This window comes from Delphinapterus leucas, chromosome 13 (assembly GCF_059928025.1).
Source record: "Delphinapterus leucas isolate spDelLeu-1000000601 "Yukka" chromosome 13, BTC_Dleu_Yukka2, whole genome shotgun sequence".
Classification (NCBI taxonomy): domain Eukaryota; kingdom Metazoa; phylum Chordata; class Mammalia; order Artiodactyla; family Monodontidae; genus Delphinapterus; species Delphinapterus leucas.
In genome coordinates, this window is record NC_143141.1 from 2,361,478 (window position 1) to 2,386,468 (window position 24,991).

Genomic DNA, 24,991 nt, shown 5'->3' on the forward strand with positions numbered 1-24,991 from the left:
GTTATGTGCCTTACACAAAACACAAAACCAAGGCCCATAGAGTTTGCGACCTGCCCGGCGTCCCTCGGGGGATATGGGGCGGATTCTTCAGCCTTACCCCCATGCCCACTAGCCCCAGGATTCTATCACGTCACTTTTCTGTAGCTGTATTGTCCCTATTTCACTGTTACGAAACACCCTTCCTTAAGTCCGTGTGCCAAGTTGTCCTTTGAATGCAGTTCCTCCGAATTCCAGGTGTCAGAAACTGTCACCAGAATTGGGGAAACACTGAGGAAGCGTTTTCGGCCCACACTTTTGATTGAGGGCAGCGCATTTTGCCCAGTCGGTTTTATCAGTGGTTGAACCCCTGTGACGTTTTAAATTTCTGCAAGCTTCTAGAGGATAAGGAAAGAGATTCTACTCACGTTCGCATGGCTACGACCCGACCCAGAGTCCCCAGCACATAGCGGGCACTCAAATACTGAATGAACTGGGTATCTAGTTCATTGCTTTTTTCCTAAGAATCCTCAGTGAGGTCGATGAACGTAAATACATACGAATTTTAAAGTAGTATTTTTAATGAAGGATTTGTGTCTCCAAAATGTTAGCCCTCGCAGCGGCCAGGGATGGAGGGGCCAGCGGTAACTTTTGTCCCTCTGAGATGGGCACTACCTGGTAGTATCACTCAATTCCTCAACACAACCTTGCTCCACCCGGGGATCCCGTCATCCCGCCCCCCAATATCTCTGTCGGTCCGCGGGAGGACCCCCGCGCAGCCGGCGGCCCACCGCCTCCCACGCACACGCTGGGAGCGCCTTTAAGTTCAAAGACGCGTGTTCACCAGCAAACAAAGGGCGGCGCGGTCTCCGTCCCGGGACCAGCTGCGGTCCCCTCGGAAGGGAAGAGGGCCGCAGGGACAAACGGGCGTTCCGCACGCGGGCAGACGGACATCCGATCTGCGGCCCCATCCGCGGCTCCCGCTCCGGGTTCTCCGCGGGCCGGGCCAGCAGCCCGGGTGCCGCGGTCCCGAGAACTTTGCCGGCCCTCCCGGGGCCGGGCGCGGGCGGCGGGGAGGCTGGGCAGACAGGGCACTAGGGAATTCCCGGGGGCAGGTGGCCCACTCCCGCTCCAACCCCGACCCCGGGCGCCTCGGAGAAGCTCCCGGGAGCGAGCGCCGGGCGGCGGCGCGGAGCCCCGGCCGAGCGGGCGGAACAAAGGGAGCCAGCGGGCCGGGAGGATGCTGCGCTCGCCCGGCTGCGCCCCACCCGGCCGCCTCCCGGGCTCTGCCTCGCGCGCAGGTAGCCCGGCCTTCGGCGCCGCGGGAGGGTGTGCCGGAGAGGGGCGCACAAAGACTCACTTCCGCGGGGCCAGGCGCCCCGACACCCTCTCTGCCACTCACAGCCCGTCCTCATCCCTGCATCCCTGCCGCCGGCGGGGCCCGAGTGCCCGCGGGTGCCACGCGCCGTGCCGGGCGGAGCCTGTGCAGGTGACCCCCGGAGGACCGGGGCTGGCAGGAGGCGGCGGCGGGGACAGGCGTGCCTTTTGAGGCCGCCGCGCCGCCCGAGTCTGCGATCGCTCTGTGTCAGAAGCGGGGCTCGGCGTGCACCCCCTGCGCCGCCGCGGCAGGGCAGCAGGGCCGGGGGCGTGGGGAGCCGACGGGGAACTTCCCGGGGCCGGTGGCCGCCCGCTAGGTGAGCGGGGCCGGGAGGGGAGGCCGGAGGCGGCCGCGGAGGCGGAAGGGCCTGGGGGCGGGGCGCGGCGCAGGCTCGGCGCGGGGGCCAGGAGCCCAGAGCTGCCGCCGGGAACAATGAGGCGCGCGGCGCGGGCTGAGCGCAGCTCCACGCCGGCCGCCGCCGCTGCCGGGCGCCGAGCGATCCGGACCCGCGAAGGCGGCTCGCCGGGGCTCCGGGGCGGCGTCGGGAGGCTGCTTGGCGGAGGCAGGCGGGAGCCGCTGAGCCGCGCGCGTCTGGCGCCCGGGCCCCGGGTCTCCGCTCCAGTTGGCGCGATTGTGGGAGCGCGTGGCGCGCGCCCGAGCGGCCGCCGGAGAGGAAAATGTGACACGCTCGTCCCCGGCTCCAGCGCCTCGGGGTCGGGCGCCAGGAGGCGCGGCGTCCGGAGAAGGTGGGCGACCGGGGGCTCGGTGTCGGGCGGTGCCAGGCGTCTGCCGCGGGGTCGCTGCAGCCCGGGGGCAGCTCAAGCACCGGGTTAGACTCGGCGACCCGCACCCAGACCTGTGGGCGGGATGTTGAGGGCGGTTTGCGGGGGAGAAGCAGGAAATTCTTCGAGAGGTGAGACCCCCGGCAGGCCTGCGCTTCGGGGGCAGGAGGACCCACTGTGCCCCAGTGGCTCAGTAACAGTGATCTTTTCTTTGGGTTCTGGAGGGGAATCGAGGTCTGTAATTGTCTTTCTCGACCCCGCCCGCAGGCAAAACTGAGCTTCTTAAAGCTTAAAGTGCGTTCCACTGATTTCTAGTTTTCTGTAGCTGAGGCGTTTAGGGGCAGAAGGGATCTTTAGAATCCTGAATACCCGGGTATTCATTCTTGCGCACTTGGCGCGAGGAAAACTCCTGCTTTTGAGTTGTTCTACTTTACACCGTGTGCCGAGGGGAGATTTAATGCACTGGGGGTACGGAATGGAACATCCATCTCGTTCGGATTTTGCGATGCAGGGGGACAGAGTGAAGTTAAACTCCTGGCTTGAGGGAAGCAAGTGATGTCTCCTTCCAAAGCGATCTGAATAGCTGTTCGAAGAAGCCGTGCTTTCCAGGAATCTAAATGAGACTTTTTGTGATCGCCTTCCAGGTCTCTCCTCCTAGTACCATATTTGTTTTGTCAGGCTGAACTTTCAAAGCTGTTTTATAATCCGAGAAGCACTTTGGGAGGAAAGTAATGCTTGGCTGGATTTTTTGTGAACGTATTTTTAGTGGTCATGCTGAAAATTTGAGGACAGACGAACCATATTTGGTCGAAATCTTTGCTTTCTGTGCGGTTGCTGTTCTAACGGTGAAGGGGCCAGCTGATCCTCAACGCGGCGGGCCGTCTGCCTGGTGAGGACATTGTTGGCGGACTCGGAAGGCATTTTAAGTACTTTCTGAACATTTTAAAAAGCCTCCCGCGGGTTGCTTGATATTTACATTTTTTGACATTTTGGTCAACATACTTTGCCATATTGAACTAAAATTCGTGACCCAGGAGTTTCAAAAAATTGAAACTCTTGTAGCAAACTCGGGGCTAACATTTTCTTTTCAAAGGAGAAGTGATGGCCTTGAACTTATTTTTACCCTGTTATTTTTCTGAAACTGGCAACCAAAATTTTTACAACACTTGAAGGCTGGCATTTCCCACTAATGCAGGGAAACTGTTGACAGCAGGGGAAGGATATTGTGATCAAAATGGGGAGTGTTCTAAAATAATGGGTGAATAATTGCCTTGAATTTTACAGCTAGGGTACAAAAAAGTCACTGAAACATGTTGGAATTCTTGATACAATTTTTGTTGTGAGTGATAGAAACGAGCATTTTACCTTTTTGCTTGGTGCAGTTGAAGCTTCTGGAGCTTTGAGCTGAATCTCTGTAGAGGTTGTGGTGTGAGCCTCGGGTCTTGGTGGGGTTCTGAGCCCCGCAATTTAGACAGGAAGGGGAGATGGTGGAAGAGAGTTCAGAGCGGAGACCAGCATTTGGTGAGTGTATTACGTACGCGATCTGGGAAGTAAAGATAAAGACATGAGGACATTTAGACTGGATGATTCAAGGCTGAGATAATTTAATATTTGAAAAAATGTGAATGGATTTATTATGCAGAGAAGGGCAATCAACTGTTTTCGGTCTCTGATGAGGGTAGTTAAGAGGGATAGGGTTGCCTCAAGGCGTGAAGACTTAAGTTGGGTCTGGGGAAGGATTTGTGGGTAGCCAGCGAGACTGGTTAAATAGGGAAGTGGTTGCTGAGAAATTCCTGTAGTTGTTTGTTTCTGGAGCTCTTTTTCTGAGATTCTCCTCTTCCTGAGATGATGTAAGTGTGTGAGTATCTGATCTAATGGTTATACTAACTGAGATTTTATACTCTGGGTCTACAGTTTATCCAAGCATTTCTCAAGTACTCCAGCCCGCCCTACAGTGACAAACTCATTTCTAGGCTTCTGTACCTACCATTTAGGTAAGCAAATGATGGGTTCCTTTCCAGAAACTTGGAGAGATTTGCTCTTTGAGAAACTTTTAATTAATTTTCGGATTTGGTGAATTTTCTATTCTAATTCTGAATAGAAATATCTTATGCGTTGATAATTGGGACAGTCTTTGTTTTTTGTTTGTTTGTTTTTGCGGTACGCGAGCCTCTCACTGTTGTGGCCTCTCCCGTTGCGGAGCACAGGCTCCGGACGCGCAGGCTCAGCGGCCATGGATCACGGCCGGGCTGCCCCGCGGCATGTGGGATCCTCCCGGACCAGGGCACGAACCCGTGTCCCCTGCATCGGCAGGTGGACTCTCAACCACTGCGCCACCAGGGAAGCCCCAGTCTTTGTTTTAATATTCACGTCTCTTTAAGTGTACGGTGTTCTTCCCCCTCCTGGACCTTCTGTTACGTGATCTTACATTTTAATTGATTAATTAAGTGAACTACTTGCTTAAATGTCTTAGTGAAAGATAGTGCCTGCAAGGCAGGTGTATGTTAAGCTTTGAGATTTTAAGCATTGAAAGCGTCTCCTTAAAAAAGAACTATGGGATGAAATTGACAACTGACAGTAAGAGATATAATTACATAGAATCAGATACTAATTTTGGAGTCAGTACAGTGGGGGTGTAATTTACACAACAGTTTTCAACGTTCTTAACAGACTGGTGTCAAGTCCAAACCCTGAATGTGCTGTAGAAGGTGACCAGCTACTGTTAGTGTATAAACATCAGACTCTCGATTTAATACATCTGCCATTTTTCTACCTTTGAGAGATTAATTTGTAAATATTATGAAATACATAGTGCACGGGCAGCAACATGGATTTATTATGACTCTCACCAAATCCGATCCTGATCTGAAATTCCAAGCCCCGCCTCCGAATTGATGGGGTAGAGTTGCAATTCAGAATGCTTGGAGCCCACCTGGCCTGCGGGTGAAGTGGTAGTCGTAGTATAAAGGGGTGAGGTGTGGCCTGGGCAGTCCTAAGCTAGTGGTTTGGTCCAGCACTCGCATCCGTCCTAGACCTGCCACTTGGTAAAAGCTGGGCCCCAGCAGTGGTCTGGCTACTGTCTTCACTCGGCCGCGTGCGGGTTGTGGGCTGTCCCCCAGTGCCAAGTCCCTCCTGCTTTGGGGAGGAATTGCTCTGTGGATGGGAATGATGTCAGACCACTGCCCACTCTCAGGGACTTGTCTGCACAGACCTGTCTGTGCCCCTCCTGGTTTCTGCTGCCCCCTGTGGTCTTCTTGAGGAAAGAATTCCCAATTCCAGGCAGATGTTGTCTCTGACAAGGGTGTGAGGACTGGGGTTGCGGATTTGCACTGGACTTTCTCAGAGCGAAGCAGCAAGGAGACCTCCTGGACGCAAGTCCTGCAGTGACCGGCGCGTGGTTTCCAGGGCTGCAAGGTAAAGACTCAGGTTAAACCTTCTGCAAGGTGTCCTCCGGTGCTGGGATGGCGTGGAATTGATAACTGTGTATTCTGGCGTACCAAAAAGCGGATTCCCCTGCACAGAAGAGAACGAGCATTTAGTTTTCATGCTGGACATCCCTGCCAACACCACGTAGCCCCAGGGAGAGCAGTGCTTCCAAGAATAGTAACAGCCACTGCTTCGGGGTCTGCACGGGGCACCAAGGGGTACCTTGGCCACAACATGGGGGGCGGGGGTTATCATCCCCATTTTACAGACGAGGAGACTGATCTCAGAAGGAGGAAGTGGCTGCCTCCAGAGTGAGAGTGTGGCAAAGCTGGGATTTGAGCTTGGGTTCCTGTGTCTCCAAAGGCCGTGCAGTCAGATGAGGTCCCGCCGCGCAGAGGAAAGGGACAGACTTGTCTCGCTGTCCTGGAGCCAGACGAAGACTGACCGGGAGCTCCCAGCCTCAGCCTCAGAAGGTTTTCCAGGCTGCAGGTGGGGGAAGGGGAACCTATGTCTTCCAGAGCCTGGAGGCCGAGGGAGGCTTGAGCTGCAGTTCAAAGGTGGCTCCTGCCACTTGGAATAGCCAGGCTGGCAGTGTTAGGATGAAATTAAGGCTCACAAGATGATACAGCAGTGAAATTTCCAAGGAAAAATTTAAGCTAAGATTCAAGAGAATTACCCCTGTGCTTTGAGTTATTGGGAAAGGGAAGAGCACAAGCTTAGAAAGTAGTCTCCTGGGACATTTAGAAATGGATTGGCTAAAGCATTAGAGAAAACACTGTACAGAAAAATCCTGCAATGTCTTGATCAGAAGCCTCTGTTTCCAGAAGTTTATAATTCACACATCTAGTCCTACGCTAGGCTGCTTCTAGGATTTGAGCCTGAGAGGAAAATGCTTTAATAAATTTAGAACAATTGGTTTTGCATGTTCAAATTACACAAATTTTTCAAGTAGAGGTTCTTGCATGTTGGTAATTGTGGCTTCTAAAATGACTTGGCTGTAAATTAAATTTGGGAAAGAGTAAATCTTGTAGATAATCCAATAGCTTTCCTGATTCAGAAATAAATGTGGGGACTTCCCTGGTGGTGCAGTGGCTAAGAATCCGCCTGCCAATGCAGGGAACACGGGTTCGAGCCCTGTTCCGGGAAGATCCCACATGCTGCGGAGCAACTAAGCCCATGTGCCACAACTACTGAGCCTGCGCTCTAGAGCCCTCGAACCACAACTACTGAGCCCACGTGCCACAACTACTGAGCCCGTGCGCCTAGAGCCCATTCTCCGCAACAAGAGAAGCCACCGCAATGAGCAGCCCGCGCACCTCAACAAAGAGTAGCCCCCGCTCACCGCAACTAGAGAAACCCTGTGTGCAGCAACGAAGACCCAATGCAGCCAAGAATAAATAAATAAATAAATGTATGAAAAGAAAAAAAAAGAAATCAATGTGAAAAGCAGCTTCCTCGAAAGTGTACTGGTGACTTTTTTGAAATATAAGTATATTATGTGTTAAAAACCTGTATTTGTACCTCTGGCCACAAATAGGTAGAAGAAAGTACAATTAATACCGGATTTGTTTTCTAACTGATACAGTTAATACAGTGACAGTGTCAGACTCAAGGTGCATGATTAAACGAATGAATTTGTTTTTACTAGTAGAAGAGAGATCTTACTATGTAAATTATATTTCACAGTCGGGAAAACTATATCCCCTGAGAAATCTCAATACAAAAAGAAAGGACTGCCTTTTAAAAGAACCCCACGAGCACACGCACACACTTGCACACACTCACACTTCAGTGCAGGAATACATCCCTGCATTGATATGTTTTTACATCAGTGATGAGGGGAGAGAACTCGAATTGGGACACGTAAGTATTCATGGCTGGGATTCACAGCTGTTGAGAAACAAACTGAGGAAGGACTCGGACACTGGCCTTCTCGCTGAGAGAGCGTTCTTTTTCCTATGTCACTAATCTCTGGAGAATTCCAAATTACCAGTGGGGTAGGAAGATCTCAAAAATGTTTAGTGTTTAAACTGTTCTCTTAGTTTATTATAAGTAGAATATGTGTGGGAACACACTTATTTCTGTGTGTGTGCAGTGTGAGTGTTCTTATAACGTCAGAGTCTTCAGGTACCCAGGGTGGCCTGCAGGGTGTGTTTGATCCTGGGGACTGACCTCCAGAGGCATCTCTAGCAGGGCCGGGCCAGGTGACTGGAGTCCTGGTATCAATTAGCTCCTGGCCACCGTGAAAGAGGTTGGGCCATTTTAGGTGTTCCAGGTCAACTTGAAGTTGGCCAAAGTGGATGTAAGTCCTTCTCTCTCCTGGGGAACAGCTAACTCTTTCAAGTTACCCTGAATCGTAAAGTCCTCTAATCACTTCAGACTTTAGGTAAAAGAATTAAGACCATAAACAAAAGTGTTTTGTGCCTTTTTTTAAAAAAAACACTATACCCGCTAATTCCCAAGGTATTAATACTTTTTGAGCAAATGACAAATAATGGGAAGCTGACGGTGCAACATGGCTTACTTGATGTTAACATACACGTGTATGTACATGTATGTAATGTGTATGGAAGTATATAATCTCCATATTCCAAAGGGCAGTTTTCCCCCTTTGAGTCAATAGCGTGGTTACAAACTATTCCTCTGTCCTGTGTTCAAATTTAGTAGCTGGGAGAGTTGAGCTAGTTAAGTAATTTTCCTGACTCGTTGCTTGGTACTTTCTAAGACCGAATTCAGAGAGGGCCATTAAAGAGACTATCTCATTAACTCTTTGAGGGGGCAGGGTGAGTGTCAGAACTGTGTTGATAGCAGGAGCGTGTCCGTAAGGTGTGCTGGCTTCTGTAAGTTACACCCAGGCATTTCTCTGCTGCCCTCATTCTATACTTTACACCACAGAATTCAGACATCCTGTATTAAACGCAATCACATCCTAGTAATACCCCGCATACTGCCATCTGATACAGACATAGGAAGAGCAGACCTAGTAATACCCCGCATACTGCCATCTGATACAGACATAGGAAGAGCAGACCTAGTAATACCCCGCATACTGCCATCTGATACAGACATAGGAAGAGCAGACCTAGTAATACCCCGCATACTGCCATCTGATACAGACATAGGAAGAGCAGACCTAGTAATACCCCGCATACTGCCATCTGATACAAACATAGGAAGAGCAGACCTAGTAAATACCCCGCATACTGCTATCTGATACAAACATAGGAAGAGCAGAATTAATTTTTGCTTTGAGTTTTTTTTCAGTATTTTCATGACTGGTAAGCATAAGGTTAGATGTAAAACCAGAAGTGGATTAAAAAAAAAACTTTAAATTGTATTAATTAATGTGCCGCTTAAGTAATAGAGGAATCCGAGACCAGGGGGCCTTTGTGTTTCTGGATGATTCGTGGAACCCAGTTATCAAATGGAACTCCATGGGTGTGATCAGATGCGTGGTGTGCATATTTTCGTGGCAAAATGAAACTTGCTTCACCCCAAATCTCCTCCATGTGGGTCCCTGCTTCTGAGTTGCCCAGATTAGATCTATACTGAACTTATCACACCGTATTGAAAATGAGAGGTGAGTTTATAACATGGAAAAAATGAAGGGACCCTGCATGGTGGCCAACACGTTTGGGAATTACTGTGCCCATGCAATGCAGGGCGACAGCCCTACACGCTTGGGGTGACGGCTCCAGCCGGCAGCCAGGTCCCTGCACCCCTGGACCCCAGCAGCTTGGCCGGAGAGCCATTCCTTAGAGCCATTGCTCGTCCAACTGAAAGGCGTGCGTGGATTGATTAATTTGCTTTCCAGGGCATATATTTCCTATAAGCCCACGTACTCTTCTCTCAAGTGAAAATTCAAGTTCTCTATGTGCGGAAAGGTGGACGTAGGACAGGATTATAGGAGGAAGGTCAGGTGTGTGTGCTGGTTTGCTTTATATTGTATTTTTACACCGTGGGTAAAAGCGGGATTGATGGTTACACTTAGGTATGCAGACATTCCCCTTGTTACCCTGTGTACTTGCCAAGGACATTTTTCCTTAGAGAAAAAGTCCAGTGCCTTGGAATGTCCAGTCACCTGTGTACCTCGAAATTAAATGTCCTTCCCTTGGAGCCGGCGGTTTGCAGGGTGGACAAAACACAGCGACTGTCATGGCCCCATTGCTTGTGTGGGGAGAACGGGGAAAAGGATGGTAAAGTTCACCCCAAGACGCTCAAAGCCTCATGCGTTTGTTGAACTCCAGATGCCAGGGGGAATGACATGGAACACAATGGGTCTGGAGCATGTCTGTCTTTTCTCAACTTTTTTTTTTAATTCACAAAACTACGCTGACCTTCCTGTGACGTTGTTCCTGTCAGCTTCATGTATGCTCATGTATCAGATTTCATCAACCTCAGGTACAAAAGATCGAGGGGAAACAACGTCCCCAGCCACCTCCCAGGATCTCAGAAGGACGGGGAGAAGCAAGCTTAGGGTCCCCTTGCCAATCGGAGAGGCCACACAAGATTTGCCGAAGCATCCTGATTTGGGACACTGGCCTTCATGCCTCTTTCCTTACTGGTCCTCAGAGCAGGAGTGGGTGACATCCAGTGGGATTTGGGAAAAGAAAAGAGGTGCATAAAGACCTGACATCCCCACCTCACCTCACCTCCCGCTGCCACTAGTTTTTTCCTCCCAAGAGTTCAAAACTGACTTTCTTCCTCATTCCTGGGCTTCCTGCATCCATGTTTATAGCTGGGAGGAAGCTGTGTCATTTCTCCAATGTTCAGTTTTACTTCTGCTTCCTTCAGCCGTGTCTCTCTAACCAGAGGATTGCTACATAGAAAAGTGAATTATTAAATCCTTTGCCAATGCCAGCTGTGCACACACAGATGAGAAGTGTAAAGTTTGTGACTCTCCATCAGCGGAATCTACGTGTGTCACCAGCTGGATCAAGGAACAAGCATTACCACCATCTCAGAAGCCTCCTTGTACCCCTGTCTGGTCACTGTCCCCCAAAGATAACCACTCCCCTGATTTCCAACAGAATAGACTAGCTCTGTGTCACTGCTTACATTCAAGTTTAAACAAAGTAACTTTTAACAATTTAGTGTATGTTTCTAGAGTCAAGGCAGAGTTAACCTGGGATGAAATACTTGTTACGCTGTTAAAGTAGAAAGTTTGACGTGTGTTCATCCTTGAAACTTCTGTGCTGCATGATGTGCATTTCGTTGTTAATAACACAGGAGCTTGGTTTTGCCATTTGCCGGGCGCTACAGATCTTTCTTTCAATTCATGTCAACCACAGGATCAAGCATAAATTTTAAAATTGCTAAAAGCTAGTGAGCGTATTGTGCTCAACCCTTGGAGACGTATTTTACCGTATTTCAGTTTAATAGAAATAAAGGTGATTCTGTAACATTTATATAGAAAAAACACTTTAAAATGAAGTTTTCCTTACTAACTGTATTTAATTTCATTTGGCAGCTTGTAGCCTCTGAACTGTGAATTGGTATACTTTAATATTGCAAGTGGACACGGGTAGATGGGTAGTTCTATGAAACATCTTAAATGATATCCTTAGACTCTCTTAGGAAATGTTCTTAAGGAACCGGCTTGTAGGAAAGTTCAGTGGGATAAGCAACAAGGTCCTACCGCACAGCACAGGGAACTACATCCAATCTCCTGGGATAAACCATAATAGAAAAGAATGTCTAAAAATAATGTATAAATGTGTAAAACAGAGTCACTTTGCTGTACAGCAGAGATTAACACAATGTTGTAAATCGACTATACTTCAGAAAGAAAAAAGAAAGAGGGACGGAGGAAGGAAAGAAAGAAAAAGGAGGGAAGGAAGGAAGGAAGAAAGAGGAGGGAAGGGAGGAAGAAAGAAAGAAAGAAGAAAAAGAGAAAAAGGGAAAAGAAGAGAGACAAAGGAAGGAAGGGAGGGAGGAAGGAAAGAAAAAGGAAGGAAGAAATGAAGGAAGGGAAAGAAATGAAGGAAGAAAGGGAAGGAAAAGGAAGGAAAGAAAGAAGGAAGGAAAATTCCACAAGACATGGAAGATTCAAGTTCTATAGATTCTTCAGGGTTTTTTGTCCTCACAGAGATAGTCTACACTGCAATTTGGAAACAATAAATAAAAATCTAAAAACTAGAGAAATCTGAAACCTCAGTACAGGCTCTTAGTGGCCTGGGCTGTACTTGGAGTACCCGGACCAACTTTGAGAGAGGTTTCCGCTGCACCAGACGCTCAAGTTCAAAGGGATGTAAAGAAAAGCTAGAATGATATCTTCAAATGTGTAGCAAAGAAGAGAATAAGTAACTGAAATGTGATTTTAAAAGTAAAAAGGGTAACAGGCAGATGGCTTCATAAAGAGCTGATGTACTCAGACGGTATTGTATAAGTTCGGGATTTTCCTAAAGCCAAAGAGATCGGCTTAAACCCAAAGCCAGTTGCCGATGGAGCCAGGTGGCCTGGGGCAGCCGTGCCCAGAGGGTGTGCAGGGACCTGCCCCTGACAATGCTGGCTTTTCTACAGGGCGCCCCTGGGCGTGTGCTGCGCCCCTGACAACGCTGGCTTTTCTACGGGGCGCCCCTGGGCGTGTGCTGCGCCCCTGACAACGCTGGCTTTTCTACGGGGCGCCCCTGGGCGTGTGCTGCGCCCCTGACAACGCTGGCTTTTCTACGGGGCGCCCCTGGGCGTGTGCTGCGTCCCTGACAACGCTGGCTTTTCTACGGGGCGCCCCTGGGCGTGTGCTGCGCCCCTGACAATGCTGGCTTTTCTACAGGGCGCCCCTGGGCGTGTGCTGCGTCAGTGGCTTCAAAACGCGTGACTCTGCTTCGTGTACCCGCCGGAATCTCCCTCCTGATGGAGACGGTGGCCTTTACAGTATCTGGAGGGCAAAGGGTGTCTATCATATTCTTTACAGATAAGTGGAGGAGCCTGCAGTGTTGGTAGTGGAAGGAGCGTTTTGTCTTAGGATTCGTTTCACAGGTGTCTCATCCCTTCTCGCTCACCTCCTGCACCTCCGTCCATCGTCCTTACTGGACAAACCCAGAGCTCGATCGTGACCTTCCCCTCTGCTTAGCTGCCCCAGGAGCCCATACTGCTTCCAGGACACAGTCTGGGATGTTTAGAGCATCGTGTGCTTCTGGATTGGCCCCCGGCTTATGGTCTCCGCCCTCCCACTTTTAGGCTCCGACCACATTAGGCTGGATGTAAGGACAACCCTGGTTCTTCTCCCTCCATCACCAAGGCTTCCGTTACGCACGTGCACGCGCACGCACACACACAGTGGATGAGTGGTGCCCTTCCGTCTACAGCTCTCGCACGCCTCCTACTGTGAGGTCCTCGCAGGCAGCCCTGAAGCTGCACCCAGAGCACTCAGCACACCTCACAGACTGAGCTCACGTGCTTGATGCGCGTCAACTGACGGCAGCTAAAATCCTATCAGATTGAAAGGACCACCGTCCGCTCCCTAAACGTGATTTCTGGAAACAGAGAACGGGCGGGATCTTATGTCTTTATTTCAAGTTGAATCCCCACGTACATAACTCCCTCGGTTCTAGCGATCCAGTGGTAAACAGGACCTTGTCGGGACGAGGGACCGTGGGTCAGGTGGACCATTCTGTACATACATTATCTTTCGAGGTGCAGTTCATCCCTTTGGAGAAACACATTTACGAGCTATGTTACGAAGTCAGAGTTAAACCACTCTACCGTATTATTTTTATGCTTCTGTGAATCTCAAAGAGAAAACCTGAAATTCACCTTTCTTTTCATAATTATCGCAAATGTAGTTGAACATCTTTGTTCTTTTTTTTTTTTAACAAAGTATTCAGAAGTGAGGGACATGTGTAATTGGTCAGTAATTAGTAAATCAATTGGGTAGGATCTGCCCACGGAGAGTTTATAAAAGCACTCGTCTCGGATTCATAAATGTATAAAATTCTAACAATTAGAGCCACATATGTTATCAGCACCTGGTGTGATAATAAGGCTGCTCCCCAGTGATGGGCTCGGTGGTGTTTGTGTTTGGGCCGTGTTTTTTCCTGCCTGCCCACAAATCATCTGTGAATAGATATTAAAATTTGGAAAATGTCCCTCTAGGGGAAAGTATAAAATATCAACTGTCTGTGAAAAATTGTAAATTCAGTGCCTTGACCCTGAGTTCAGACCCACCAGGTGCATGTGGGGAAGCTAACACACACTCTTGGTGGGAAGCCGAGGACGGTGCTGTGTTGTGCCTCCCCTCCCTTGTGTCAGATGTGGCCATGAGTGTCAGACGTGGCCGTGACCTTAACCTGCCAGCGCTTCCACCCGGGCTGAGGGCACCTTGCAGTGACAGAGAGACAGCGTGTATTTGGGTCATTAGAGTTTAGATGGCGCTTCCTGTATTTTCAAAGCATCATCCTGGACTCACATCCTGTGTGCTAAGCGCTGTGCATTTCTCTCCCAAAAGGTCAAGTGAGAGCTCGGGGCAGGCCTGCGTGAGTCAGTTAATTAAAGGGACCCTTTCCCTCACTCTGAGCCCAACTAGAATTAAAACTAAAAATGTTACCAGTGGTGGGCTTCCCTGGTGGCGCAGTGGTTGAGAATCCACCTGCCGATGCAGGGGACGCAGGTTTGATCTCCGGTCCGGGAAGATCCCACATGCCGCGGAGCAACTAAGCCCATGCACCACAATTACTGAGCCTGCGCTCTAGAGCCCACGAGCCACAACTCCTGAGCCCGCGTGCCTAGAGCCCGTGCTCCGCAACAAGAGAAGCCACCGCAATGAGAAGCCCGCGCACCGCAACGAAGAGTAGCCCCCACTCGCCGCAACTAGAGAAAACCCACGCGCAGCAACGGAGACCCAATGCAGCCAAAGTAAATAAATAAAATAAATATATTTAAAAAAACAAAACAAAACACGTTACCAGTGGTTGAATTTAGGGACTTCAAGTGATTCTCAGTGGGAAGTAGAACACTGCAGTAATTTCATGAAAACACATGGAGTGTCAAAAAAAAATACATGGGACATTTGAATGTACTGTTCTCTTTTTCCACTTAGTATGCTTCAGATATAGGATATCACTTGCAAATGAAGAGAGAGGAACCTAGGTGTGGCTTTCCTCTCACCCAAGGAAATAATTTTTCAATCGCTTTCGTAATCTAGTTAAGTGGATTTTAATGATTTCCTGTGTGTTGGCTGTTAGCCGCCGTGCTGCTGGCTGTGACACCCGGCGGTTCCACCTGGTGACACCCTCTCCCCACTGCCCGGGGCCTCCACAAAGTCACACAGACGGAGGTGTGTCCTGGAGACACACACCCAGCGGAGGAGGCTTTGGGGTTGGGTCCCAGAGCATCAGGTGTTACTGCCATTTATGGTAATATGTTACAATGTGAAAAATCTGTGAAAAGTATTGCATTGTTAAGGACCTTAGCTCTCTGCACACCCTCGAGCCCTTTTCATTTGCCTGTGAGTCACGCTGTACCAGCTTAGTAAGGTGTGTGTTATCGGTTGGTTTCTCTGCACTTTTTAATTATGTTGTTGTCCTGCACAAGGTTTTTGATAACTGGATGTGGTTAGAGCATTCTGTTACCGGTTTCTGGAATTCCGGTGCCAGCCAGGAAGGCCTGACCCTGTGATGAAACCAACCCAGCTCCTGTTGTGCTCTTCCGGGGACTCAGAACCGTCGGGTAGTGAAACTGGTTTCCAGTGGATCCCAAGCTTTTAGGAGAGGGTGCGACCTCAGCCTAGACCTCGGTACCGGGCTAGCTGTTTTGCTTGTTTATTTGTTTGGTTTTCTTTTTTCCAACTGATTTTGACTCCTTGAGAGCCTTACTCTCAGGCAGGGAGCCTCAAAATCAAGACGACTTTGCGGCCTCCGAGAAACTGATGCTGAATAACTCGGACCTAACAAAAGCCTTTCCCTTGCTTCCGCTTCAGGAATATCTGAAGTAGGTGGAAGTTTCAACATTTGAGGCCCTCTTAGTGAATTACTGTGAAGCATTCAGTTCGCTCACCAAAATAATCGCGTCCTTTCTGTTTTTGGAAAGAAAGGCCTTGTTCTGGGTCCGGCGGAGGAGGTGATACGCACGATGGCCTCAGCTCTCGGCCGGGTGAAAGGTGGGGCATCTCACTGTGGGGCGGTCGGGAGGATTCTTCGTCACGCGGTGGCCGAGTGACACCCCCAGCCCCCAGGTGGCTGTGCCGGTGGCTCTCCCTACCCCTCCCCACTGGCCATTTTGCAGACGGGCCCCCGACAGGCACCCCAAGCCCGTCGACCACACCAGGCAAAGGGGGACCTGGCTCCACGCACGGTGGCCCCAGCGCAGTCCTGACAAACAGGTAAATAAGGATGATCTGTCTCCCAGGCGCAGAGGCCCGGCATCCCCTGTGTCTAGACCTCCTGCGTGTCGGGGAGCGGGGTCCCCCGGAGCGGGGGGGGGGTTCAGCTTCAGCCTCAGATCCCTGCACTGCTGAGAGCAAAGCCTTGGCTGTCAGTCGAGTGAATGAGAAGCACTAAAAAGCAAAGAGATCCTTTCTTCCCTCCCCAGGGTTCTTCCGCCTTCTGGAAGGGTCTGACTGACAGCTCTGAAGTTGCCCAGGGACGGGAGACGGCGGCAGGGGCGGCGGCACTGTGTAAACGCAGCCTCTCCCTCCCTGACCTAGAAAACAGGCGGAGGGGTCCCTCTGCCCCCATCTCAGCAGGCTCCCCGGGACCAGAACAGTTATCACAGAGTACAAAGGGCAAGTGTCGTTTAGGGGCTTCTGGAGGAAAAGATGGAAAGAGGAGACGGAATGTGTTTTCTGTTTGCCGGAGGAAATGAACAGAGTTGCCTGGGTTTGGTATTTCCCGGAGTGTCTGAGTGGAAGGGGCGAAGCTCTGTGCGCAGGGAGCTCCGGACACGCGGCTGTCTTCCCCTGCTCCCCGGCCGCCCCCGTGGGACGGTGCCCTTCCAGACCCAGATCCTGATGCAGACCCTGATCCAGAATCCTAGGGAGTCAGTTGGGACCTCCCTCCCCAGGACTGTCTCAGCGCTGTTCACATCTCCTGTGGACCATCCTGTGCTTGTGGGTATCCTGGCCACCTCCCCAAATCCTCTCCAACACCCCCCCACCGACCATTCCTAGATGTGGGAGCTTATCTAATTTACTTTTGTGTCACCAGGGGCTGGAAAATTCCTCCTGTAGATATTTACTGAATCAAAGACATTCCTTTCATGGCAGACACGGGCTTGTTGCCACCGGGCATGGAGCTCCACCCACCGACTCTTTTTTTTTTTTTAATGATTTTTAAAAATATTTATTTATTTATTTGTTTGTTTATTTTCTTTATTTTTTGGGCTGCATCGGGTCTTAGTTGCTTGCAGAACGCGGGATCTTCGTTGAGGCATGCGGAATCTTTCATTGTGGTGCGCAGGCTTCTCTCTAGTTGTGGCCCACGGGCTCTGTAGTTTGTGGCATGCGGGCTTCCTCACTGAGGTGTGAGAGCTCAGTAGTTGTGGCGCGCGGGCTCAGTAGCTGTGGCGCGCAGGCTTAGTTGCCCCACGGCATGTGGGATCTTAGTTGCCCAGCCAGGGATGGAACCCGCGTCCGCTGCATTGGAAGGTGGATTCTTTACCCCTGGACCACCGGGGAAGTCCCCACCCACCGACTCTTTGTCCCATGGCTGGGGTGTCTTGGAAAGGGATGGATGGCTCTCCGTCAAGAATTCTGCGTTTCATAGGGTTGTTTTTTACTGCACCCACTGCCTGGTTCACGCTCTTCAGCCATGACTAACACATGTGGGAACAGGTACATTCTGAGGTTAGAAATTTCCTTCTTAAGAAGAGAAGCAAGTTGGCTTCTTGTGATTGTCTCTGAAGCCCCCAGACTCTACCCTGAGGGTGGGTGGGTGAGGCTTTTCGTCCTGGATTCTGTCCTCGCCTCCCCTCAGCCGCCTCTCTCTCTGTCTTTCTCTGACACATCACGTCATCGCATCCGCATCAACACAAGCTCTGTGGAGACGCGGCCGGGGGGTTCCAGGGACTGATCTCTGCTTTGGGACTTGTACACAGATACTTGGTTTCTTACGGCAAGTGCTAACAATTTATGACCTGTGAGAAGTTTCTTTGCAGTGTAAGGGAGGTCAGAATTGGACATTTAATCTGAAATCCACATGGCCCTCAGTTGAGAGTATGGGTGTTGGGGAAAAGAAGCAGAAAGACTTTGAAGTTACATGAAACTCATCAGTTCTCTGCTTTTAGTAGGATTTTTAGAAATGCCTCAGCCATCCTTGTCTCTGAAAGTAGACGCTTTGCCAATTCTCCGTTGGGTGACATAGTTGTGTGTTCCTGGGTCAGAGTGATGATTTGCTCAGTGAATGGAGAAAATGCAGCTTCAATGATGCAGAGAAAATAAGAAAAAAAGGAAAAAAGTCAAAGGGGGTAAACACATAAGGGTCAGGTGTCCAGATCGCTAACGGTGGAATCATGACAAACATTTTCTGAAACTACGCGAATCCCGCGGCCCTTCGAGGGAGGCTGAAGGAGATGCTGCCAAAGCCAATGGGATGTGAGGTCAACCTGGCTCCACATCCTGACTCTGCCACTTACCAGCCATGTGACAGTGGGCTGGCTGAGGGACCCCAAGGGAGACAAGAAAGGACATGATATGGGCCCTTGGTCGATTGCGTTTCTTTCCGCTTTTGGAGCAAGCTCTGGCTCTAACAGGAAGCTTGGCCTCCCGGGGCTCTGGGGTCCCCCGCTTAGTTACGGAGGTGGCATGTCACCATGCACTCATTCTGAGTCTTGCTGAACTGCCGGGCACAGTGGGCGCCCGGGGATCCATGCTCCCGGGGCATCACGGCTGCTGCATGTGGGCGAGGCAGCAAGGGCTGGTGGTCACACGTGGGACACGCGTGCTGTGCACATCTGTTCTGCTGGAGCACATGCTTCGTGGTCCCGTTCTCCCATCCAGCTTCACTTAGAACACACAGACTCAAAGACACAGCTGTGAAGAACTCCAAGACAGTGAGAGGGAAGCAGAAAACCAAGGCTGGCCCTTTGCACGTGGGTTCCCATGGGGCTACCAGCCACGTGCCCATGAAGCCGGCCCTAGTGATGTCTGATGGATTCTTAACCTCTGTCTCCTCTTTGTAACATTGAGGCACTAATAGTACCTATAACTCATAGGCTGTCCTCAGGTTTAATGACTCCATTTATTGCTGACACAGTGGCACACTTGGCCCCGGTGGACTTTACCCTTTCAACTGCCAAGCGAGGCTTCAAACACAGACGGCCTGGTGCAGATGCAGCCTGGGGCACTCGGTGTCACGTCCAGAACTGAGCAAGCTGCACAGAGGCTTCTATAAGTCACGGAGGATAAATCTTATTGCCCTTTGGAAATGAGTCAGTGTCTGTACAAATGAACAGCAAATAAAATAGAGCGCCTAAGGGCTTCCCTGGTGGCGCAGTGGTTGGGAGTCCGCCTGCCGATGCAGGGGACGCGGGTTCGTGGCCCCGTCCGGGAAGATCCCACATGCCGCAGAGCGGCTGGGCCCGTGAGTCATGGCCGCTGAGCCTGCGCGTCTGGAGCCTGTGCTCCGCAACGGGAGAGGCCACAACAGTGAGAGGCCCGCGTACCGCAAAAAAAGAAAAAAAAAGAGCACCTTCAGTGCTTTGAAGAGCAAGCGGTTTCATATAAGTACAAGACCTGGCTTCCAGTCCCTGTTCCTTTCCCGGGGGAGCTGGCTTCTTCCTCTACATCTCAGCATCCTCACCTGCAAAGTGAGAGCCTCAGAGGCTTAGTGGGTCCTGAAACCTGGACATCATTTATCTTAGGTCCAGTCTTACAAGGAGACTGGACCGAAGATAAAAGCAAAGACATAGCAGTGTATACAACAGGACGTGATGGGCACCAGTAAACCAGCTTTATCATCGCCGTCCTGTCGCCTGGGCCCTGGCAGCGGTAGAGCTGGAGACCCTCTCCCCACAGCCAGGGCTTTGCCGGCAGAACCGATGCCCACGTGCGCCTGTCACTGCCATCCAGACACCGGCTGTCTGTAGCTGTATCGTACCCACGTAGAAGGTCTGAGCTTGTACTTCCTGCATTTGTTTAAAGGAGCCCGCGTGTGTAAAGCCCTCCAACAGGGTGCCCTGGCGTAAACACTGTTCACAGTCGGCTTCTTCTGGGTGGGGTGAGGTGTTTGCTACAGCTCCCTTGTCAATGTTCCGGAACTTTGTGAGCCACTTATTAAATTATATTAAAAACAAAGGTAGTGAGTTCTCAGAACTCATCAGTTCCTAATGACTTCGTCCCATTCTCTGTCCTCTCTTCCAGGAGCCCTTTACACCTGTTTGCATCTGTGCGATACAGGTACTGACCCGAGATGAGCTTCTGTGCATCTCTTCCCAACTCTGAGTTCAGTGGCGACACGTCAGTAGTTTGGAATTGGCCGTGGTGGAAATACACCACAGAAATGGGCAGATGTTAAAAGTCAGATCAGGGCTTCCCTGGTGGCGCAGTGGTTGGGAGTCCGCCTGCCGATGCAGGGGACGCGGGTTCGTGCCCCGGTCCGGGAGGATCCCACCTGCCGCGGAGCGGCTGGGCCCGTGAGCCATGGCCGCTGAGCCTGCGCGTCCGGAGCCTGTGTCCCGCAACGGGAGGGGTCGCAACAGTGAGAGGCCCGCGTACCGCAAAAAGAAAAAAAAAAAAAAATCAGGTCTCCTCCCCCCACCCCCCTTCCCTGAGAGCCAATTTTAAAACTGTTATCAGCACATTACTGAATGGGGATGAGATTCAGAGAAGTTCCTTTTGGAAGGTTTGTTACAAGCTGTGTCTATTGTGGACTATTCCAGACCCCACTAGAAAGTGTGGGAAAGGGAAAAAGGAAGAAGGGGATGAACGTTCTTGGAGCATCTTGCCTGGCAGTACGCTGATTGGTATAGAATCTAATGAAAATCCTCTGGAAGTCCGGCTGAGCTGTATGATGGTACCTCAGCCTTGCAGGGGAGGAACCTGGTCTCTGGTTGGATAACTTGCCCTTATTTATACAGCTTATCAGTGAAGTAATGCATGTCGGAAAAGTATTTGAATTTAGGTGTTTGTGACTCAGCTCCTTAACATCTTTCTTCGGTAGAATGGAAATCTGAATATGTTTTGCAAAGGTAATAGTGTTCAGTGCTCTGGAAAAATTTTTCTAAGTATAATTACACTCTCTCTTTCCTTTCATTCATTTATCTGTGCATCAGGCATGGAAAGTTCTGCTGTTGGTTCTGCCTGTAGGAGAAGCAGGCACCGGTGCGGCGCCGGGTAGCCCAGAAAGTGGCCAGGGAAGGATGCCCAGGCTGGTTCTTGAAAGGTGACAGCCCCAGTTTTCCTGCAGAGGAAACAGCCCTTGCAGAGGCACTTAGATGTGAGCCGGGCATTGCGTGTGTGGTCCAGGGTTGCAGGTGTCAAGGTGGAGGCTGGTTTGGGGAAAGGTGACGGGGATTGTGAGATTGTGGCCAGACAGGCGTCTGCGGGTAGTTCTGTGGGTAGCTTGGGGCTTCCTGCGAAACCACCTCTTGACCGCACGGTGGGGCAAGGGTGCAGGGCCTGTCCTGTCTCCCGCCCTTGGATTTCAGTCACTCACGCAACCCATCCGACATCCAAAGGGAAGCTTCTGCAATGCAGGTGTGTGGTCCCCGCCCCTGGGATTTTGGTTCAGCAAGTCTGGAGCAGAGCCCAGGAGGTTTCATTTTTAACATACGTGCAGCAGCACACACAGAAGTATCGTTCTACTTCAGTGTCTTCACCACCAGGAAGAGAGGACACACACAGTAATAATAAGGCTCTTCCCAGCTTCCCAGCCCTCTGACACCCAGCCTCCATCTGTCCCCACGATCACCTTGTGAGATGTTCAGGGCCGTCGTTGCTCCTTATCTTACAGTTGAGAGAGCAGAGACAGCAGAGGTTAATTAAGGAGCGCAGGTCCTGCCATAGCACCTGGGGGACCCACACTTCTCCCCATTTGCCAGTGTGTTTTCCTCGGGGACACAGGCCCCAGGAGCCCTGCCTGTGTGCTCTGGATGCCACCTCGTGGCAGTCTGCTCCGAGGCCAACCTCAGAACCACCGTGCCTTGAACGGGGGACCACCTGGGCTCCCCAAGATGTCTTGAGCTCCACTGGGATGATTCTACAGACTTTAGAGCCTAGTAATTCGATTCTCAATGTTCCTCCTATTCAACTCCCGCAGCATTCTGTTCAGCTACTGAACTTTATAAAATTGTGGAAGTAAAATCCATGATCCGATCTATTTAGTATCGTTAGATGACAAGGAGTGTAATGCTAGTAGAAGAGATTTCTGTGGGTTTTAGGTATTTCCAGCTATTTCCATCTCTTAATGACAGAGAACAAGACAGAATGAGGGTGTGAGCTTGAGCCCAGGGACCTGTGTTTTCATTCTGCCCACCACCAGCCAGCTCTGTAGCCACAGATGACGCGCTGCGCGTCCCCAGACCGTGGGTACCTCAATGCAAAAGAGAGGAAGTGCGAGTTTCTGTAAGGTCTCCCCCAGCTTTTGTGAAAGCTCCCAAGTCTCCCGGATGGAGGGAAAAAAATTATCAGCACGCATTTCATGTTCTGTGGCTTTTCCAAGACAAACAACACATTTACATTGTGAACAATGAACTCATCTATCTATCATTGTGTTCCTCTATTTGGGGGTGGGTAAAATAGAAATATATTTCATTCATCAAATTAATTAGATTTAAAGTAGTTCAATGATGTATTTTCTCAAGTGTTGAGTCACTTTTCTCTCCTGCCCTGCTCTGCATCCCTCTAGAAACTCGTTCTTCTTATGTGACACACCTGTTTAGTACCCGCGTAAAGGCACTAAATGTAAAAGATAATAAAATTGCATTCATCTCGGTCCACGCTTCTCAGTTGTCTTCACTTAGAACTGATACTTTGTTTTACTGTAGAAGTGGGACTAAAAATGTATACTAAAATGAGAAGGGCAACCAAGTGAGAAGTGCTTTTTTAGCGTGTCGTGCAGAGTAGACCCACAGGAGCCATACATGGCTGAACTTGAACTTGACGTTCTGAGAAAACCAGAACATAGTGTATTCTTTTCCTTTGAATTCAAGGTAATAACTGTACACTGTTCAGAAATGAATTCCAGATACAGATTTTTATCAAACTCATCTGACATTTTAAATAAATTTTAGGCCGATGAATTCAGTGTTTCTGTGATAAAGATTGTAAACATTTTCCTTTTTCAAAAAGCAATCTGGGAGTATATATTTATACTGGAGTTAATGCTGTGTTAAGTCATTGTAACATAGCTGCTGCAAACATTTGTAGAACAAAGAAAAAAGCCTTTATTTAAATCTTGCCAAGAACAGAAATAAAATGAACAAATGCATACTGGCGGGAGAGGCAAAGGAAAGATTGGAGCTGTTTGATCACCGTGGTGCCGTGGTGCTGGCGTCTTGGTTAAGCTGCATGTACTAATATGGTATGACTGCTAATAATCTTAGGTCAGAGTGCTTCTTACAAGAGACGTTTGATGAGTGAATAAACGTTGGAGCAGTGATTTTTTTTTTTCTCTGCTACAGAACTTTCACTTAGTATGGAGAGTAGATACAGAGACCCTAATTATAATAGTATTTGTGTATTTACAAAGAGTAAGAAAGAAGAAGAAATGAACATCATTTCCACTTAATAATGAAATACTCTTGGCTGACACAGGCACCATGAAGACAGTGTTAGCGGTTATTCTCTCTAAATTATAGAATCATGGAGGATAAGACTGTGTCGTATTGTCCTTTTAATCCCCACCGTCTAGCACAGTGCCTGGACATATAATAATTGCTCGTACGCTGTGTGTGTGTGTGTGTGTGTGTGTGTGTGTGTGAATTCCCATCAGGAGTGGATGGGAAGCTTATATGCCACGACTTAAATAAGAATTAGAAGAAAGCTAGAAGAAAGCTTTTCCAGGCCAGAGAGAAATTACAGTAGCAGGAGGGAGGGGCTGGGCTGGGCTGGGCTGGGCTGGGCGATTCCCAGATGACTTGTTTGGCACAGACATTGAACCAGGATTCAGATGATGTGACCCCATCCATCACCTCAGAAACTCGCAGTTTTCAGACAGCATCCTTCCTCTCCTTTGCTGGACTGTTCCCCTGTCATCCTAGCTGGCTTTCGGTTCAGATTCTGATGACTTGCCACAGCTGCGGTCTCACCCTTCTGGTCTTCCTTGAACTTCTGCACCTGACCTTTCCTGAGCTGGGCAGGCCTCTCCCCGGGGCGGGTCTGGGTTCCGGCGTTCGGCGTGGGTGCACCCTCAGTGCCACCACCCCGTCCCGCTGAAGCCCTGCAAAACTTTTGAGGCATCAGTCAAGGCTGGGGCGTGTAGATATATTATTACGTTCACTTTTCTCTCCTTCCTGGTTCCGTATGTCACAAAGTAAACTTCCAGAAGTCGTACGTCTGTGTTCCCAAATCTCAGTTGTGTGTCGTTCGGTTTTAGCTGAAAGTATCTGCGAGGGAAGGTTTTTCCTGAGCTCGGACGCGGAGGTTGAAACCCACTGCACTTTACTGCTGTCATTAGATGTGATGAAGACACTAAAATTACAGCGTTTCTCACAAGTTCTTGTTAGCATATTTCACAGAGGCCGGTGTGTGTGTAGATTAAGGAACAGGTGGTTTGAACTTTATGGGAGGTCTGTGATCTACCCAGAGGCTACCCAGATTTCAGTCCTCAGCGTGCTAACTCCTCCCTGCCCTGCCTCCACAGCTCTTGTTCGGTGTGTGATGCACCTGGCGGCTGGGTACCTGACTCCCCATCGTCAGTTTATCCTGGGCTAACACCTCACTGCCTGCACAGGACCTCCCCAGGCCCCCCATCTGAGCCGTGCCCTGAAGCCCTGGTCTCCCAGTCCTTCATTCTTTACGTTCCCCGAGTGGTTAAGCATTTAGAAAAGACAGGTCTGCCTCCTGGTGCTCAGGGCCCCCTGGGAGCATGGGGCCAAGTGTGGGAAGTGAGGTCAGAGAGACAAGCAGGACACGCACGCCGTGTACCTCGTGGAGGTCAAGACCGCACGTGTCTTACAGGGGGAAGAAGCAAAGAGGGTTGAGAGCAAGCAACCAGCTACATGAAATCTCCATTAAAAAGTTCCACTCTGTCTCCAAAGAAGACATCCAGATGGCCAACAGGCACATGAAAAGATGCTCAACGTCGCTAATTAATAGAGAATTTCAACTCAAAACTACAATGAGGTATCACCCCACATCGGTCAGAATGGCCATCATCAAAACATTTGCAAACGTTGAATGCTGGAGAGGGTGTGGAGAAAAGGGAACCCTCCTAACACTGTTGGTAGGAATGTAAGTTGGTGCAGCCGCTATGGAGAGCAGTAGGGAGGTTCCTGAAAACACTACAAATAAAACTACCGTGTGATCCAGCAGTCTCACTCCTGGGCATATATCCGG

General features: G+C 50.0%; 1 pseudogene; it reads right to left on the reverse strand.

Moving 5' to 3' along the window:
- Positions 1-1,666: 1,666 nt before the first annotated feature.
- LOC149747664 (uncharacterized) lies at positions 1,667-18,377 on the reverse strand (annotated as a pseudogene).
- Between the last annotated feature and the right edge of the window lie 6,614 nt (positions 18,378-24,991).